Source organism: Drosophila santomea, unplaced genomic scaffold (genome assembly GCF_016746245.2).
Source record: "Drosophila santomea strain STO CAGO 1482 unplaced genomic scaffold, Prin_Dsan_1.1 Segkk86_quiver_pilon_scaf, whole genome shotgun sequence".
NCBI lineage: Eukaryota > Metazoa > Arthropoda > Insecta > Diptera > Drosophilidae > Drosophila > Drosophila santomea.
Window position 1 is genome coordinate 310,767 of NW_025319022.1, and position 17,738 is coordinate 328,504.

Consider the following 17,738-nt stretch of genomic DNA (forward strand, 5'->3'; position numbering starts at 1 on the left):
TTTCTTTCAGAACTAATACAGGTCGTTCAAAGGTATCGGATACGATCAAAAGGTCGTCTAGATATATAAATACTTCGTTTTTTAAAGTGCATGGAATTATTCCGCCCATTAATTTGGACATGGTTGAGAGCGCGTTGGTAAGACCAAATGGCATTACGGTGAAGTGGTAGAGAGGTCTACCTGGTACCGTAAAAGCTGTTTTATCACGCGAACTTGTCCATAGTGGGCAACCGGCTTTGGCAACCGGCTTAGCATGCCATCTATGATGGACATTGGATAAGCATCCTTGCGTGTCACTTGGTTCACCTTTCGGCTATCTATACATAATCGCACTTTTCCGAGTTTGCGGACCAATACGACAGGGGAAGACCACGCACTGGTCTACTCTTCAATAACCCCTAAAGCAAGCATGCGATCCAGTTCATCATACATAAGTTTTTCGATAGCTGGGGACACAGGATAATGTCGCTGCTTGATAGGTACGGAATCGCCAACGTCAATGGAGTGGGAAAGCATGGTCGTTCTTCCTATACTCTTTTCGGCAAAAGAAGGAAAGCATTAAACTACGGCTTGAAGTTGCTGTTTTTGTTCTTCAGTCAGAAAACGAACATCGTCTAGATCTACTGCTGAGAGATTACTTTCTGGACTAGGTTTCATTTTATCATATGGTAATAGCTGATATTCTGTCCAAAAATCGAACCCTAAATAAAGTGATTGCTGTCATATTGTTGTACTGAATTTCTGTGCGAATCTTGCCCACGGTGTTTTTGGATTTTCCATCGGCAGTATGAACAATACTTTGAACGGGTTTATAAGGACACTTTTCTATCAGTATTTCTTGGGCTAGTTTTCCACCTATACAACTAAAAGAGGCACCAGTATCCATTAATCCAGATACCGATCGGCCAAGAATTTCTAAGTCTGCGTATGGTCGTACATTAGAGGCAATAATTGCTGATAACAAAGCCGTATTTCGATTTTTATCTGATCAAAAAAATCTTTAATACGCTGTGCAGATCGCGAAGGCTGTCTCTGATGTTTATTGAGAGATTCGCCGGGTGGACCTAATTCGGTTAAAGGATAGTCTGGTTGTTGAGACAAATCAGGGAGAGAAGGTACAGAGCAGCTATTGGTTACTCCGTATTGGCGGCTTTCGTCACCACTTGTTTGTGTGCTCCTTTCAAGGTGCACGGCCTCGGTAGTTTTTTGAGCGACAATGAGGGCATGAAGGAAGGTAGGTGTCTGTTTTGCCACACCCATAGCAGAACACACGACGTTCGGCTAAGCAATCCTGATATCTGTGTCCGATTTGGCTACAATTCCAGCAGGATAAGTTAATTGCGGAAATTTCAACTGTGTCTGAATCCGACTCCACTTCGATCTCAAGAATTGCCTCCTGCACAAACCTATCAGGAGCAGGAAGAGGTTTTCGCAATCCTGGCTTGACAGTAAGCATGAACGTTTCCCTTTTGCGAATAATCTTCTTTAGCTAAGAAATGCTACTGATCTCTTTGTATAAAAAGGCTCATGTTGAATTCCTAGGGTACACTTTGGTGGTAACGCCAATACCAATCGCTAGCAACACCTTCAAATAAAGTGTTGACAAGGCTAGTTAGAAACATAAAATTACCTTCTAATGTCTGTTTGGTAAGAGCTTCGACCCTAGTAAGAAAATAGATAAGAATGAGTTTTATCCGGGGTAGAGTGTAGTTTATTCACCCACAATTCTGGATCCAACCTGAAAAGGAAACAGGAAATATAAAAATGGTAACCTGTGTCACACTCCAATTAAAACTCAAACTGGTGGCATCCTTATATGGTAAGTCCCATATGTACACATTCGGTGTTGGAAAATATAAGAAGGGAATACCATGAGAGAGTCGAGAGAGAACCAACAATAGAAGCGGACGTGATTGCAACGAGCGGCAAAAACATTAACATCGATTAAAACTTATTTGATTAATTAATTAAAGTATACCTAATACTATAACGTTTCGATTCATTCACATAGTTAGTCGCGCTACCCAATCGCTTAATTCCTGACAAAACTAAAAGCTTACACACATAGGCATCGCGAATCATCTAATAAGAAAGATCCCTAGAAATAATATTACGGCTGAGTCACTTGCAGAACTATCATCAGATCACTCACCAGTTTTACTTGCTCTCAGGCATCGACCACATACAACTGAGCACACCTACAGGCTGACAGGCAACAGGACCAACTGGGTAAGGTACACGAAATACGTTTGTACTCACATGGTACCAACTCAAACATTGTCTACCCATGAGGATATTGACCGCCTGATCGAATCGATGGAGGAAAATCTTGTTGCTGCAGCCAAGGCCTCTACCCCTCCAGATACACACAAAATGGCAAATCATTCCAAGACAACTTGCGAAATCGAACAGCTAGTACTTGAAAAACGAAGACTAAGAAGAGAATGACAGAATCACAGATCCCCAAAGGCTAAGGAACAGCTAAAAATAGCAACACGTAGACTAACCAGGGCACTTAAGCTTGAGGAAGCAAACGCCCAGCATCTATATATCGAACAGCTATATACCCAGCAGCAAGAAGAACCCTTTGTGGAAAGCACACAAAAATATTCAGCCACCAGCAGAAACAGTCGTTCCACTGCGAGGCCCCTCAGGAAGCTGGATACGCAGCGAACAAGATAGAGCAAGTGCATTCGCTGATCACCTTCAAGGCGTATTCCAACCAAATACTGCTAGCAACTCATTTGTTCTACCAGTAGCAATTAAAATCCAGCTACCAATAAATCCAATAACATTTAGTCAACGTGAGATAGCATCTATAATAAAAGATCATGAGCCCAAAAAATCACCTGGACACGACTTGATGACACCAAAAATGATTATAGAACTCCCACCGTGTGCGGTTCTGACCTTATGCAATCTCTTTAACGCTATTACGAAACTTGGATACTATCCCCAAAGGTGGAAAAAGGGGGTCATAGTGATGATTTCCAAACCAGGCAAAGACAAAACGCAACCCTCATCCTACAGACCAATCAGTCTCCTATCGTGTCTCTCGAAACTGTTTGAAAAGGCATTCTTAAAACACCTAGCTCCCTACTTAAGAATGCGAAACACAATACCATCCCATCAATTTGGTTTTCGCAAAAATCATGGAACGATCGAACAGGTCAATCGCATCACAAACGAAATTCGTACTGCTTTTGAGCACCGGGAATACTGCTCAGCAATATTCTTAGATGTCGCACAAGCATTTGACCGAGTCTGGCTGGAAGGACTAATGTACAAGACAACAAAACTGCTTTCGCAGAATACCCACAAAGTGTTCGAATCTTATCTCTTCAAAAGAGTGATCTCAATCAGGTGTAACAGTTCGACTTCACACGACCGCGTCATCAATGCTGGAGTTCCCCAAGGAAGTGTGCTGGGCCCCGTTCTTTACACTTTATATACAGCAGACATGCCTACAAACTATCAGCTCACAACCTCTACGTTTGCTGACGATACCGCAATACTCAGCCGATCCAAATGCCCATCAAAGGCAACAGAAAAACTTGACTGTCATCTTAAAACAGTGGAAAGATGGTTTGCGGACTGGCGCATTAAGATAAACGAGACCAAAAGCAGACATGTAACATTCACACTGAATAGACAAACCTGCCCACCATGTACCCTAAACAATACACTCATCCCACAATCAGACGTAGTAACATAACTACCAAAACATAACATAACTAACAAAAACCAATCAATGCAGAAAAAAATTGCCGAATTAGTGAAACCATTGCGCGAACTTCAAGAGAGTTCTTTTCATCCGAGCGGTATCTCCTCTCCAATCGAAAACGCTCAAAACGCAAACGAAATTATAGAGTGTAGTGTATGCCTAACACGTCTCAACAAGTCCTTTCGCGATCGATTGCGTCACAAGCTAAGGTTGCTACGTCACAGCAACACGATAAGGTTGCTACGTCTCGGCAACACGCTAATGTTATCACGTCACAGCAACACGATAATGTGGCTACGTCTCGGCAACACGCTAATGTTATCACGTCACAGCAACACGATAATGTTGCTACGTCTCGGCAGCACGTTAATGTTATCACGTCACAGCAACACGATAATGTCGCTGTCTTTCCGCAACATTCGATCTTTCCGCAACACGTTCATTTCTCAATGACATCGCAAATCCACGTTAATTCGCAAACGTATACTTATTCGTCACAGCCAAATTAATTCTCCGATTCCCCACGCTCATTTGGGACACTGTAACGCAACAACGGCACCGTTCTGCACATATTTACAGCCACACTATGATTTAAATCAATACAATACACATTCGTAACATCGTCAAAAAATAACGAAAATCCATATACCCCGATTCCGCCAAACTTCTTATACAACCGCGGCCCAACGGTATCTGAAAACATTAATAGTTCGTACGGAAATATAAGTGAAATGTTATCTCTTCTCCCGGAATTCAACCCATCATCCATCAAGTCCTTAGATTCGCAACACTTCATTAGACGCGTTGACTCCCTTCAAACCGCATATCGTTGGGATGATCGAAATCTAATATTTGCAGTTCAACAAAAGATGCTAGGTTCTGCTCGGTATTGGATAGACTCAACTGAAGAAGTCTTCCAAACATGGCCAGAGTTTAAGTCAAAGTTCCTCAACGATTTTCCATGTCTCAGTAATTCCGCAGACGTTCACCTTAAAATGTCAAAAATTCGTCGAGATCTCAGAGAATCACCGCAAGACTATTTCTATAAAATGCTAGCTATTGGTAAAAAGGGTGAGTTAACCGATTCAGCAATATCAACACACATCATCAACGGGATTAATGATTACGATTTTAAAAGGAAGATATCTAATAATTATATATCTTGTAACGACCTGTTAAGAGATATTCTTGCCTATTCAGCGCATAACGAAATAAAGCATAATCACTTTAATATGTCTAGCAAACGTGATCCCAACGCTCAAAAACAAAATATACAAGCGTTTCCAAAAAATGTTAGTATGCCACGACCATTAGTTTGGCCGGTACCGAAAGGTGCTGGTGAGCATCGTTTGGCAGTAGTAGTGTATAAGCATTTTATTTTATACTTCACAGAATATGAGACCTTTTTCTTTATAATGACAATTTAAGTGTGGTATGCCAAAAAACAGTTTCTATTGTTATTGCAGCACATATGGGTTTTTTATTTAAGGCATTTGGTGTTGCATTTTTGCACTGTCTGCAACGTCCCCTTTCTCCAAAAACCACCCAATGTTCATAATGTTATCATAACTGTAGGATTGATCCGAAATTTGTACTTATTTGTTTGAAGAAACACTGTTTGAATATACTACTGAGCTTTTTCTTTCTGCATTTGTTGGTCGACCTCTCTTTTTATACCCGTTACTCGTAGAGTAAAAGGGTATACTAGATTCGTTGAAAAGTATGTAACAGGCAGAAGGAAGCGTTTCCGACAATATAAAGTATATATATTCTTGATCAGGATCAATAGCCGAGTCGATTTGGCCATGGCCGTCTGTCCGTCCGTCTGTCCGTCTGTCCGTCCGTCTGTCTGTCCGTATGAACGTCGAGATCTCAGGAACTACAAAAGCTAGAAAGTTGAGATTAAGCATACAGACTCCAGGGACATAGACGCAGCGCAAGTTTGTCGAATCATGTTGCCACGCCAACTCTAACGCCTACGAACCGCCCAAAACTGCCACGCCCACACTTTTAAAAAATGTTTTGATAATTTTTTCATTTTTGTATTAGTCTTGTAAGTTTCTATCGATTTGCCAAAAAACTTTTTGCCACGCCCACTCTAACGCCCACAAACCGCCCAAAGCTGCCACGCCCACACTTTTGAAAAATGTTTTGATATTTTTTCATTTTTGTATTATTCTTGTAAGTTTCTATCGATTTGCAAAAAAACTTTTTGCCACGCCAACCCTAACGCCCACAAATTGCCAAAAACTGTCAGTGTTTAAGACTCTCCTTCGCACTTCCACTAGCTGAGTAACGGGTATCAGATAGTCGGGGAACTCGACTATAGCGTTCTCTCTTGTTTAAATTCTCAAAAGCTTCGTTAGCTGCCTTGGACCAATTAAAACGTAGTGTTTCTTTCAACGCATCCGTTAAAGGTTCTGAGACAGAAGCATAATTTCGAATAAATTTCTGGTACCACCCAGTCATACCCAGGAATCGTCGCAATTGCTTAATAGACTTAGGAACAGGATAATCTACGATAGCGCTAATTTTATCCATATCCATTGTGATTGCGCCATTGCCTACAATATGGCCTAAGTAGCTGACCTCCTTTCTACAAAATTTGCTTTTGTGAACATTGATGGTTAATCCAGCTTTTCTTAGACAAGATGCTATTTCTTTCAGATCTAATACATGTCGTTCAAAGGTATCGGATACGATCAAAAGGTCGTCTAGATATATAAATACTTCGTTTTTTAAGGTGCATGGAATTATTCCGCCAATTAATTTGGACATGGTTGATAGCGCGTTGGTAAGACCAAATGGCATTACGGTGAAGTGGTAGAGAGGTCTACCTGGTACCGTAAAAGCTGTTTTATCACGCGAACTTGTCTCTAGTGGGCAACCGGCTTTGGCAACCGGCTTAGGATGCCATCTATGATGGGCATTGGATAAGCATCCTTGCGTGTCACTTGGTTCACCTTTCGACTATCTATACATAATCGCACTTTTCCGAGTTGGCGGACCAATACGACAGGGGAAGACCACGCACTGGTCTACTCTTCAATAACCTCTAAAGCAAGCATGCGATCCAGTTCATCATACATAAGTTTTTCGATAACTGGGGACACAGGATAATGTCGCTGCTTGATAGGTACGGAATCGCCAACGTCAATGGAGTGGAAAAGCATGGTCGTTTTCCCTATACCGTTTTCGGCAAAAGAAGGAAAGCATTAAACTACGGCGTCAAGTTGCTGTTTTTGTTCTTCAGTCAGAAAACGAACATCGTCTAGATCTACTGCTGAGAGATTACTTTCTGGACTAGGTTTCATTTTAGCATATGGTAATAGCTGATATTCTATCCAAAAATCGAACCCTAAATAAAGTGATTGCTTTAACGAAGGTACGATGTAAAAAGTAATATCCTTGGTCATATTGTTGTACTGAATTTCTGTGCGAATCTTGCCCACGGTGTTTTGGGATTTTCCATCGGCAGTATGAACAATACTTTGAACAGGTTTATAAGGACACTTTTTTATCAGTATTTCTTCAGCTAGTTTTCCACCTATACAACTAAAAGAGGCACCAGTATCCATTAATCTAGATACTGATCGGCCAAGAACTTTTACGTCTACGTATGGTCGTACATCAGAGGCAATAATTGCTGATAACAAAAACCGTTTTTCGATTTTTATCTGATCAAAAAAATCTTTAATACGCTGTGCAGATCGCGAAGGCTGTCTCTGATGTTTATTGAGAGATTCGCCGGGTGGACCTAATTCGGTTAAAGGATAGTCTGGTTGTTGAGACAAATCAGGGAGAGAGGGTACAGAGCAGCTATTGGTTACTCCGTATTGGCGGCTTTCGTCACCACTTGTTTGTGTGCCCCTTTCAAGGTGCACGGCCTCGGTAGTTTTTTGAGCGACAATGAGGGCATGAAGGAAGGTAGGTGTCTGTTTTGCCACACCCATAGCAGAACACACGACGTTCGGCTAAGCAATCCTGATATCTGTGTCCGATTTGGCTACAATTCCAGCAGGATAAGTTAATTGCGGAAATTTCAACTGTGTCTGAATCCGACTCCACTTCGGTCTCAAGAATTGCCTCCTGCACAAACCTATCAGGAGCAAGAAGAGGTTTTCGCAATCATGACTTGACAGTAAGCATGAACGTTTCCCTTTTGCGAATAATCTTCTTTAGCTAAGAAATGCTACTGATCTCTTTGTATAAAAAAGCTCATGTTGAATTCCTAGGGTACACTTTGGTGGTAACGCCAATACCAATCGCTAGCAACACCTTCAAATAAAGTGTTGACAAGGCTAGTTAGAAACATAAAATTACCTTCTAATGTCTGTTTGGTAAGAGCTTCGACCCTAGTAAGAAAATAGATAAGAATGAGTTTTATCCGGGGTAGAGTGTAGTTTATTCACCCACAATTCTAGATCCAACCTGAAAAGGAAACAGGAAATATAAAAATGGTAACCTGTGTCACACTCCAATTAAAACTCAACCTGGTGGCATCCTTATAAGTCAAATACGTACACATTCGGTGTTGGAAAATATAAGAAGGGAATGCCATGAGAGAGTCGAGAGAGAACCAACAATAGAAGCGGACGTGATTGCAACGAGCGGCAAAAACATTAACATCGATCAAAACTTATTTGATTAATTAATTAAAGTATACCTAACACTATAACGTTTCGATTCTTTCACATAGCTAGTCGCGCTACCCACTCGCTTAATTCCTGACAAAACTGAAAGCTTACACACATAGGCATCGCGAATCATATTTCTTTGTGTGTATCTGACATTCTCAGAAGTGGGATAAGATAGTGCGCAATAATTGAAAACGTGCGAAAAATGAGAGTATAAAAAAAGCAAAGAAACGAAGCAACGAACATGCCTCCGAAGAAAGATTACGTAAGCAAGAAGACCTGCAACATAAATGCAGAGAAGCAGGACTCTCAACGTCAGGAAATCGTGAAGACTTATTGAAGAGACTAAATGCCCATAACAGTGACGACGAGTACGCGAGTGCAGGAAACCAATAAATGCAGAAAAAAATTGCCGAATTAGTGAAACCATTGCGCGAACTTCAAGAGAGATCTTTTCATCTGAGCGGTATCTCCTCTCCAATCGAAAACGCTCAAAACGCAAACGAAATTATAGAGTGTAGTGTATGCCTAACACGTCTCAACAAGTCCTTTCGCGATCGATTGCGTCACAAGCTAAGGTTGCTACGTCACAGCAACACGATAATGTTGCTACGTCTCGGCAGCACGCTAGTGTTATCACGTCACAGCAACACGATAATATTGCTACGTCTCAGCAACAGTATAATATCGTTACGTCACAGCAACACGATAATGTTGCTACGTCTCGGCAGCACGTTAATGTTATCACGTCACAGCAACACGATAATGTCGCTGTCTTTCCGCAACATTCTGTAGTGGCGACTGAAGAGCCGCTAAATAAATTTTAGATAAACAATAAAAGATATAAACATTTTCTGCCTATAAGTATGCACTAAATTATGTGGTACTCTGAGCCTGGCTTTACGCGACGGGAATAACGTCGATGCATTTCAGTAAAGGCTTTACGTAGTTTAAGCTGAGCTTTAATGCACATGCATTTTTAATAAGCTAGCTGCATTTCTGCCAGAACAGAGTTTTGGACACAAATACCGGATAGCTCATGGATGCGCCAGGAAAGATCTGGAAAGCTTTAGTCTGATTAGGAAATTTTATGCTGTGGCAGAGAAAAGTGCTAAGCGATTCCATCTGTTTCCGTGCTAAATTCTATTCCTTTTGAGATCCGGTAGAGTGCAAATCGTTGCAGTTGCCGATAAGATATATAGTAATCACATAGTGCCAGTGTCCACGCGGATTGTAAAAATCTGGTGGCGGAAAAAAAATTATTTGGCGAAAGCTTAACCAATTTCAAGTGAATAAAGCCGTTTTCATTTGCATACAGATGCATAACCTTTTGTTGCCCAGGTCACGGAAAGAGTGTCCACGGAGGCAATCAGGCGGCGGACTGACAGCCAGTGCCATAGGGCGGTCTGGAAAACCCTTATATTTCATCGGGGCTCAACCAGCGAATCTAGCCCAGCAAGCCGAGTTTGCGTCCTGTCCCGAGGAGCACCCCGTGAGGGGGGATGATGGACTACTAAGGGAGCAGCAGCAGAAGCAGTAGGAGAATGATCGGCAAATAACCTCAAGTGCAGTTTAATTGGCCAACAGCGCGCATGCGCAATAGCCTACAGTGGCCAGCTTTGGCGTTTTATGGAACATTTAATGGAAATTAGCAGTGCCAAAGTGACCCAATAATTTTGACCCCAGTTGACCCCAGCACCCATGTGGGATTAACCTAAAGAGATTCAGAAAAGTGAACCTAACCCCAAGGGTAGTGTAGATCCGACCATCCGATGTCCGACTATAAATTTTCTTGTGCATTAAATCAAAACCATTAAATGGGTTTTAACCCAGTTCTGCCGAATTACAATTTCTTGTCATTTTGTATCGAGTTACCTAACTTTACGACACTCATATGAAATGAATTTGATTCTGGTAATAGAAGCCATGAATAGTTGATGAAAAACCCCTGAAAAATTAGAATACATTTATTTTATAATTTAAGTAAAGTTAGTAAAAATCTAAGAAAATTTCTCTTGTTGCGAAGTGAAACGAATTGTGTAGAAGAATGCCTTTTTGACTCTTTTGTTTAAACTAATGCCTTAAAACCCAAAGTGGCCTGCCAAAGCCATACGATTTTCAGCACACCGAGGGAGATCGATCTTTCGCCGATGGATAAGATGCGTGAGTTTATATAACCTTGTTTTTAAGTGCTAACACAAAACTTAAGAGAAATTTATTAAATGGCAATGATATAAAAGAAGTTAAGAAACGAATTAGATGCCGCAACAACCGAAATTTGCTATCGCTGTAATAAATTAAATATTTTTTTAAAATTAGTCGTGAATAAAAATGAAGTTTAATTGAATTTAATTAAAAGAAATTTCACAATGGAGTTAAACGAGAAGTTGTCTACCAATGACTTAAATTAGATAATCGAAACTATTTCTTATTAATTTAATTCTTATCACAATTAACATTTATATCTAAATCCCCACATTTTTACTACATATTATTAAATCAGGCGATACATAAATATTCTTATAACTATCTAAGCTTATAATAAAACTACCTATATACGATGTTAGTCTTAATTACTTTATGTTTATTAAATTTAATGTTTAACGAAATCATGAGCAACTAAACATTTCCTTTACCGACTCTACTGATGACTCCACGGTCGTAAGGTTTCAAGGGATCATCGGAGCCATGCTCCTGCGGAAGATGATCATAGGTTGGGTGGGCCTCAAGCGAGCACAACAACATCCGTGTCCTCGCAAATGATAGTTTTCTCTATCTTTCGTCCTTTCTTCTAACTTTCATTTTCTAGAATTTATTTATTTATTTTTCTTCCGGTTTAGTTCTAGCTCCTATTTTTTGTCTTTATTAATAGTGATGTGTAGTCCGTGTTCGAAATCTGGGTGAGCAAGACCACCACCCCCTAAGCCGAAGAGCTAGAGCCGGAATCTAAAGCGTGCCCCGCAGCTCAGATCCTCGAAAGCCTGCCTAACGCGAGGAGTTATAATTCCTTCTTGTATTGAGAACAGTGGCGCACTACGTTACACACTACAAATAGATCTTTCCGCAACACGTTTATTTCTCAATGACACCGCAAAACCACGTTAATTCGCAAACGTATACTTATTCGTCACAGCCAAATTAATTCTCCGATTCCCCACGCTCATTTGGGACACTGTAACGCAACAACGGCACCGTTCGGCACATATTTACAGCCACACTATGATTTATATCATACAATACACATTCGTAACATCGTCAAAAAATAACGAAAATCCATATACCCCGATTCCGCCAAACTTCTTATACAACCGCGGCCCAACGGTATCTGAAAACATTAATAGTTCGTACGGAAATATAAGGGAAATGGTATCTCTTCTCCCGGAATTCAACCCATCATCCATCAAGTCCTTAGATTCGCAACACTTCATTAGACGCGTTGACTCCCTTCAAACCGCATATCGTTGGGATGATCGAAATCTAATATTTGCAGTTCAACAAAAGATGCTAGGTTCTGCTCGGTATTGAATAGACTCAACTGAAGAAGTCTTCCAAACATGGCCAGAGTTTAAGTCAAAGTTCCTCAACGATTTTCCATGTCTCAGTAATTCCGCAGACGTTCACCTTAAAATGTCAAAAATTCGTCGAGATCTCAGAGAATCACCGCAAGACTATTTCTATAAAATGCTAGCTATTGGTAAAAAGGGTGAGTTAACCGATTCAGCAATATGAACACACATCATCAACGGGATTAATGATTACGATTTTAAAAGGAAGATATCTAATAATTATATATCTTGTAACGACCTGTTAAGAGATATTCTTGCCTATTCAGCGCATAACGAAATAAAGCATAATCACTTTAATATGTCTAGCAAACGTGATCCCAACGCTCAAAAACAAAATATACAAGCGTTTCCAAAAAATGTTAGTATGCCACGACCATTAGTTTGGCCGGTACCGAAAGGTGCTGGTGAGCATCGTTTGGCAGTAGTAGTGTATAAGCATTTTATTTTATACTTCACAGAATATGAGACCTTTTTCTTTATAATGACAATTTAAGTGTGGTATGCCAAAAAACAGTTTCTATTGTTATTGCAGCACATATGGGTTTTTTATTTAAGGCATTTGGTGTTGCATTTTTGCACTGTCTGCAACGTCCCCTTTCTCCAAAAACCACCCAATGTTCATAATGTTATCATAACTGTAGGGTTGATCCGAAATTTGTACTTATTTGTTTGAAGAAACACTGTTTGAATATACTACTGAGCTTTCTCTTTCTGCATTTGTTGGTCGACCTCTCTTTTTTTTTTGCAAATGGAGTTTATGAGCAATTTCCGATTGAAATTTTATAAAGGGAATATGTTTTTGCTTTGGGTTTAAAAAATTCTGATGTACCACTTTATTGATCGATGGCAAATTTTGTAGAGCTCCATTAGCATACCTGCCAAATCTACTTCACCCACGTATAAAGCAGCAATAACTGGCCTTGACTGGCTTGCATATTCCAACAGGCTGATAACCTGCATATATTAGTTAAACAGGCGTATTATCAAACCGTTTTGCACACACAAGATAATGGTTAATTTCGCATTTCATATCAAAAGAACCAGTCCCGCGCTGTTTTAATTCCGCATCTGAGAGCAGTTGGCAATTTCTTAACAACGGTACCTGTTGCAAAGATTCCTATTTTCTTTAACGAAATCAAAAGGCTTACTGACGTAGGGATCAATTTTATCAAAGCAATTGTCAACAACATCGCAAAAGTGTCAATCACTGTATCTTCCAGAAGGGCAACCTCGATACTTTCTCCCTTTCAATAATTCCATCTATACTCTTCTCCAGTACCATAGAAACAGAATAATTAACATTTCTTCTACTGCTTAAGCATATCGCTGTCATTCAAGATATACTCAATCGAGGAAGAAAAATAATTGTTTATCCCCAACTTTGAATTTGCGAATAGGGGGAGTGTATCAAGATCACGTTATCAAAAAATTCTAACACTGAATCGGCAATATCCTGGTGTTACGATTTCATTTCCGGTGGTAAGGTACCCCCAGGTGTCGTAATTGAATACTTGTATCATGTCTTCAAAGAGATTAAAGAGAATCTTAATAAAAACTGGGTATCTTACAATGTTACTAGGATTACGTCGTCCTTTCATGGGCTTCTTCAGTTTAGGGCACCTTTGTGCGGCAGCTTCCATTGAGATGATTGAGCTTTGGTTTCCACTTCATAACCATAAACCCACGATTCGTCACCACGACGCCACAGTCAACATTCGGAATGCATCCGCCCACTTAATTTTGTTTTTTACACAAAATTGGATACAGGTTCTTTGACACATTTTTTTGAATAGGTAATAATCGAAGACGATCCAAAACACGTGCATGCAAATCAGCTGTCAACAATTAAGTTCAACAATTACATTCAAAATGGCCCAGCTTGTCGGCATAAGTGACAGACATGAGTACCAACATAACGCCACAAAAAAATCGAAATTCGCGAAAATTCAAAAATTCGCGATACCTTGTGAAATTTGGGAAATAATATGTATTTATTCTAAATCTACTATTAATTAGTTTGCAGGGGCGCCAAGCGTGGGCGTGGTCGCATTTTTTCACAAATTATCAATGCTATAACAATAAAATGTGTGAAGTTTAAACCATGTAACTCAATTTTTCGACTTTATGCCCAAAAATCTAATTCTGGACCATAGTGCAGTGGTTGTACGTAATAAATAGGTATTAAATGTTTCGATACTTCTACATTGCAGCCCTAATTACAATGTAACCCTAGACAAGAACAAGTTGTCGATAGGATGGGAGCGAGTGTAGAGTCGAGAGTCAAGTGGAAAAGTTGTCAAAAGCGATTGTTACTAAATCTAAATTTCGTCATAAGTCTATATAATTAAATGTTAAGCTATATTATTTGTTTAATTAAACCATATAAGCGGAGAACTTACCCTCGTCCTTGCAGTACTTCGATTAAATGTTGGTGACTGCAAACATAATTTTGTTCTTGTTAAAGATTTTCTATAAAAAACACATTTGGATTTAGAATTGACCCTTGACCAGATCTGCTGCGTCGTTGTCGTTCTTTTGCCTAAATTGGCAGTATGATTTAAGCGCATAATTAATGAAAAGAAATAACCGAAAAAGTATTGTCGAGACCGAAAAACGTTAAGAAAACGTATTACCTGTCAAGATTATTGGGAAATAATGGCCCGGGAGAAGTTCTCTATTGGTTTTGGGCTCCAACCATTTTTCTTGAAGTAAAGTTATGCTAACGAATCGGCCGGATGCGGAAATATAGACCTTGAGGTCGCGTTTCCACTCTTCAATAATGCAATAATGCTCGCTCATTATTCCATCCTGGACATTGCAACAAATGCTGCATGCATATACATTGCGCACAAGAACAATTCAGAGAACAGGGCTGGATACAAGGCCAGAAAGGCAAGGAGACAACAGAGGGCCGAGGAAAGCCTCCCTGCTGGTTGCACAAGCAATCGGCGACAAACGCCTTGGAATGGCACGGTCTATTCTCTGACTACAGCTTCAAATTACCGCAAGCCGATATTGACGACCCAGAGAAAGCAGCTAACGGCTCGATCGGCCATTTCAAATCCAGGCGTCATCGGTGCTGTCAATCCAATATAAAAATTGTCTTTAAGTAGCCTGGGAGGCGAGAAGAGGAAGTCAGCAGGATGGTAAAACCTAAGCCACCGCTATACGCCGCGCTGAGCGGCTTACCTAGTGGTAAGTTTTTGGTGTGATGAATTTCGTCGGCAGTTATTTATGTAATATTTTTATTAGGTTCGGCGATTGATAAAAAGTTTAAAAGTTAAAAATTTTACTGAATCGAAGTTGCCAGAAGCAGTAACGTAGTGTAAAGCATCGTTCGGCGATGAATTCCCTACTTTCCTCATTGACAAACAGCTCTATCACGATGTTGTCGCAGAACTGAGGGACCTGCCGCTCCACATCATTGCAGTCTAGGGTGGAGCGATTGACCACGGCCCACTTGTCGGTGTTTAGGCCCGGGTTCTGCGACTCCTCACGTCCTCAGGAGGCGGAAGAACTCGATTAAGGGCTGGCAGGAGTGCGGCGGGCACATACCATAGACGGCTGAGATGACCCATTGGGCTGTTTCCTCATCCTCGCAGACCACTAGCATGCTGGAGTCGAACGTCTGCGGATAGATACTCGTAAGGCCCACAGTATTATGTATGTATGTACAATCCCGGTTATAAGTAAGAACTATATATTGGACTTACTCATAATTTAGCATTAAGGGATAAAAATGTACAGATTCCGTTCACGTATACATAGAGATATAGGAGAGCATAAGTAAAAGGCGAAGAAGAAAAGCGCGGCATTCTGTGGCGAGTTCTTGGCTAGACGAGTCGAATAAAGGAAAATAAGAAGTTTAACCTACGCATCGGCGTCGGTTGGCGTTCACAATTAGGGCAACGGTGTCCACACCGTCCGCGTCCGAACTCTGGTTTGTTATCACCAGACCGTATCGCCGGTTCTCGGGAATTGTGTTCGCATACGGCGGCCAAGTATCCCTCTTTCCCTCTTATTTTTGGGGGAATTGGTTCGAGTAAGAATACTCGCAGTGAACTGTGGTCCAGAAATCGATTTTTATACCCGTTTCTCGTAGAGTAAAAGGGTATACTAGATTCGTTGAAAAGTATGTAACAGGCAGAAGGAAGCGTTTCCGACCATATAAAGTATATATATTCTTGATCAGGATCAATACCTGAGTCGATCTGGCCATGTCTGTCTGTCCGTATGAACGTCGAGATCTCAGGAACTATAAAAGCTAGAAAGTGCACACTCCATATAGAGGCAGCGCAAGTTTGTTGACCCATGTTCTCACGCCCACCCTAAAGCCCACAAACCGCTCAAAACTGCCACGCCCACACTTTTAAACAAGAGAGAACGCTACAGTCGAGTTCCCCAACTATCCCGTTACTCGAATAGTGGAAGTGCGGGAAAGAGTTTTCAACGCTGACAGTTTCTGGCGGTTTGTGGGCGTTAGAGTGGGCTTGGCAAAAAGTTTTTTGCAAATCGATAGAAATTCACAAGACTAATACAAAAATGAAAAAATATCAAAACATTTTTCAAAAGTGTGGACGTGGCAGCTTTGGCGGTTTGTGGGCGTAAGAGTGGGCGTGGCAAAAAGTTTTTTGGCAAATCGATAGAAATTTATAAGACCAATACAAAAATGAAAAAATATCAAAACATTTTTCAAAAGTGTGGGCGTGGCAGTTTTGGGCGGTTTGTGGGCGTTAGAGTGGGCCTGGCAACATGAATCGACAAACATGCGCTGCTTCTATGTCTTGGGAGTCTGTATGCTTAATCTCAACTTTCTAGATTTTGTAGTTCCTTAGATCTCGACGTTCATACGGACAGACAGACGGAGGGACAGAGGGACTAACGGACAGACGGACATGGCCAGATCGACTCGGCTATTGATCCTGATCAAGAATATATATACTTTATATTGTCGGAAATGCTACCTTCTGCCTGTTACATACTTTTCAACGAATCTAGTATACCCTTTTACTCTACGAGTAACGGTTATAAAAATGTGTTGATATTTTTCAAATTTTTGTTAATCTCGAAAATTTCCATCGATTTGCTTAAAATCGTTTGGCCACGCTCACCCTTACTCCCACAAATTTTAAAAAATGTTTTGATATTTTTCCAGTTTTGTATTGGTCTTGTAAATTTCTATCGATCTACAAAAAAACTTTTTGCCACGCCCACTCTAACGCCCACAAGACTCTCCTTCGCACTTCCACTAGCTGAGTAACGGGTATCAGATAGTCGGGGAACTCGACTATAGCGTTCTCTCTTGTATTTTAAATGCAATTTTCTTCTTCATCCAAATCAATATTGTAAATATCCTCATCGTCTTCAGAATCGCACTGCAGATCGTAATACACGTAATACCTCTTTTGAGAAATACTAGACAACAATAGATCCGAGAAATCTATAGCTCTATGAAATATATCAGCTGCGACAATTGAATGTGACAATCTATCTTTCTTGTAAGCTATGTTGCAAGCTTGAGAAGCCTATGTATCCTAGTAGAACCAGGCTCGAATTATTAATCTGGTAATTGTGAATCAATATTTTATGAATTATTACATATTTTGTTTTCAAAAGAGTCTATAATTTTTATGGGTATAACAGAAGTGACAAAAATTGAGTGATCTGAAAGCTGTTTGCCAGGTGTTTCGGTAGTAAACTTCTGCTGGTATATTGAATGACCCGTTGAACCATCAAATCCATAGCATATTAGTTTCAGAACTGTTTGAGAACTGATTTAAAACATCAGCCTGCATTTTAATAATTCTGTAC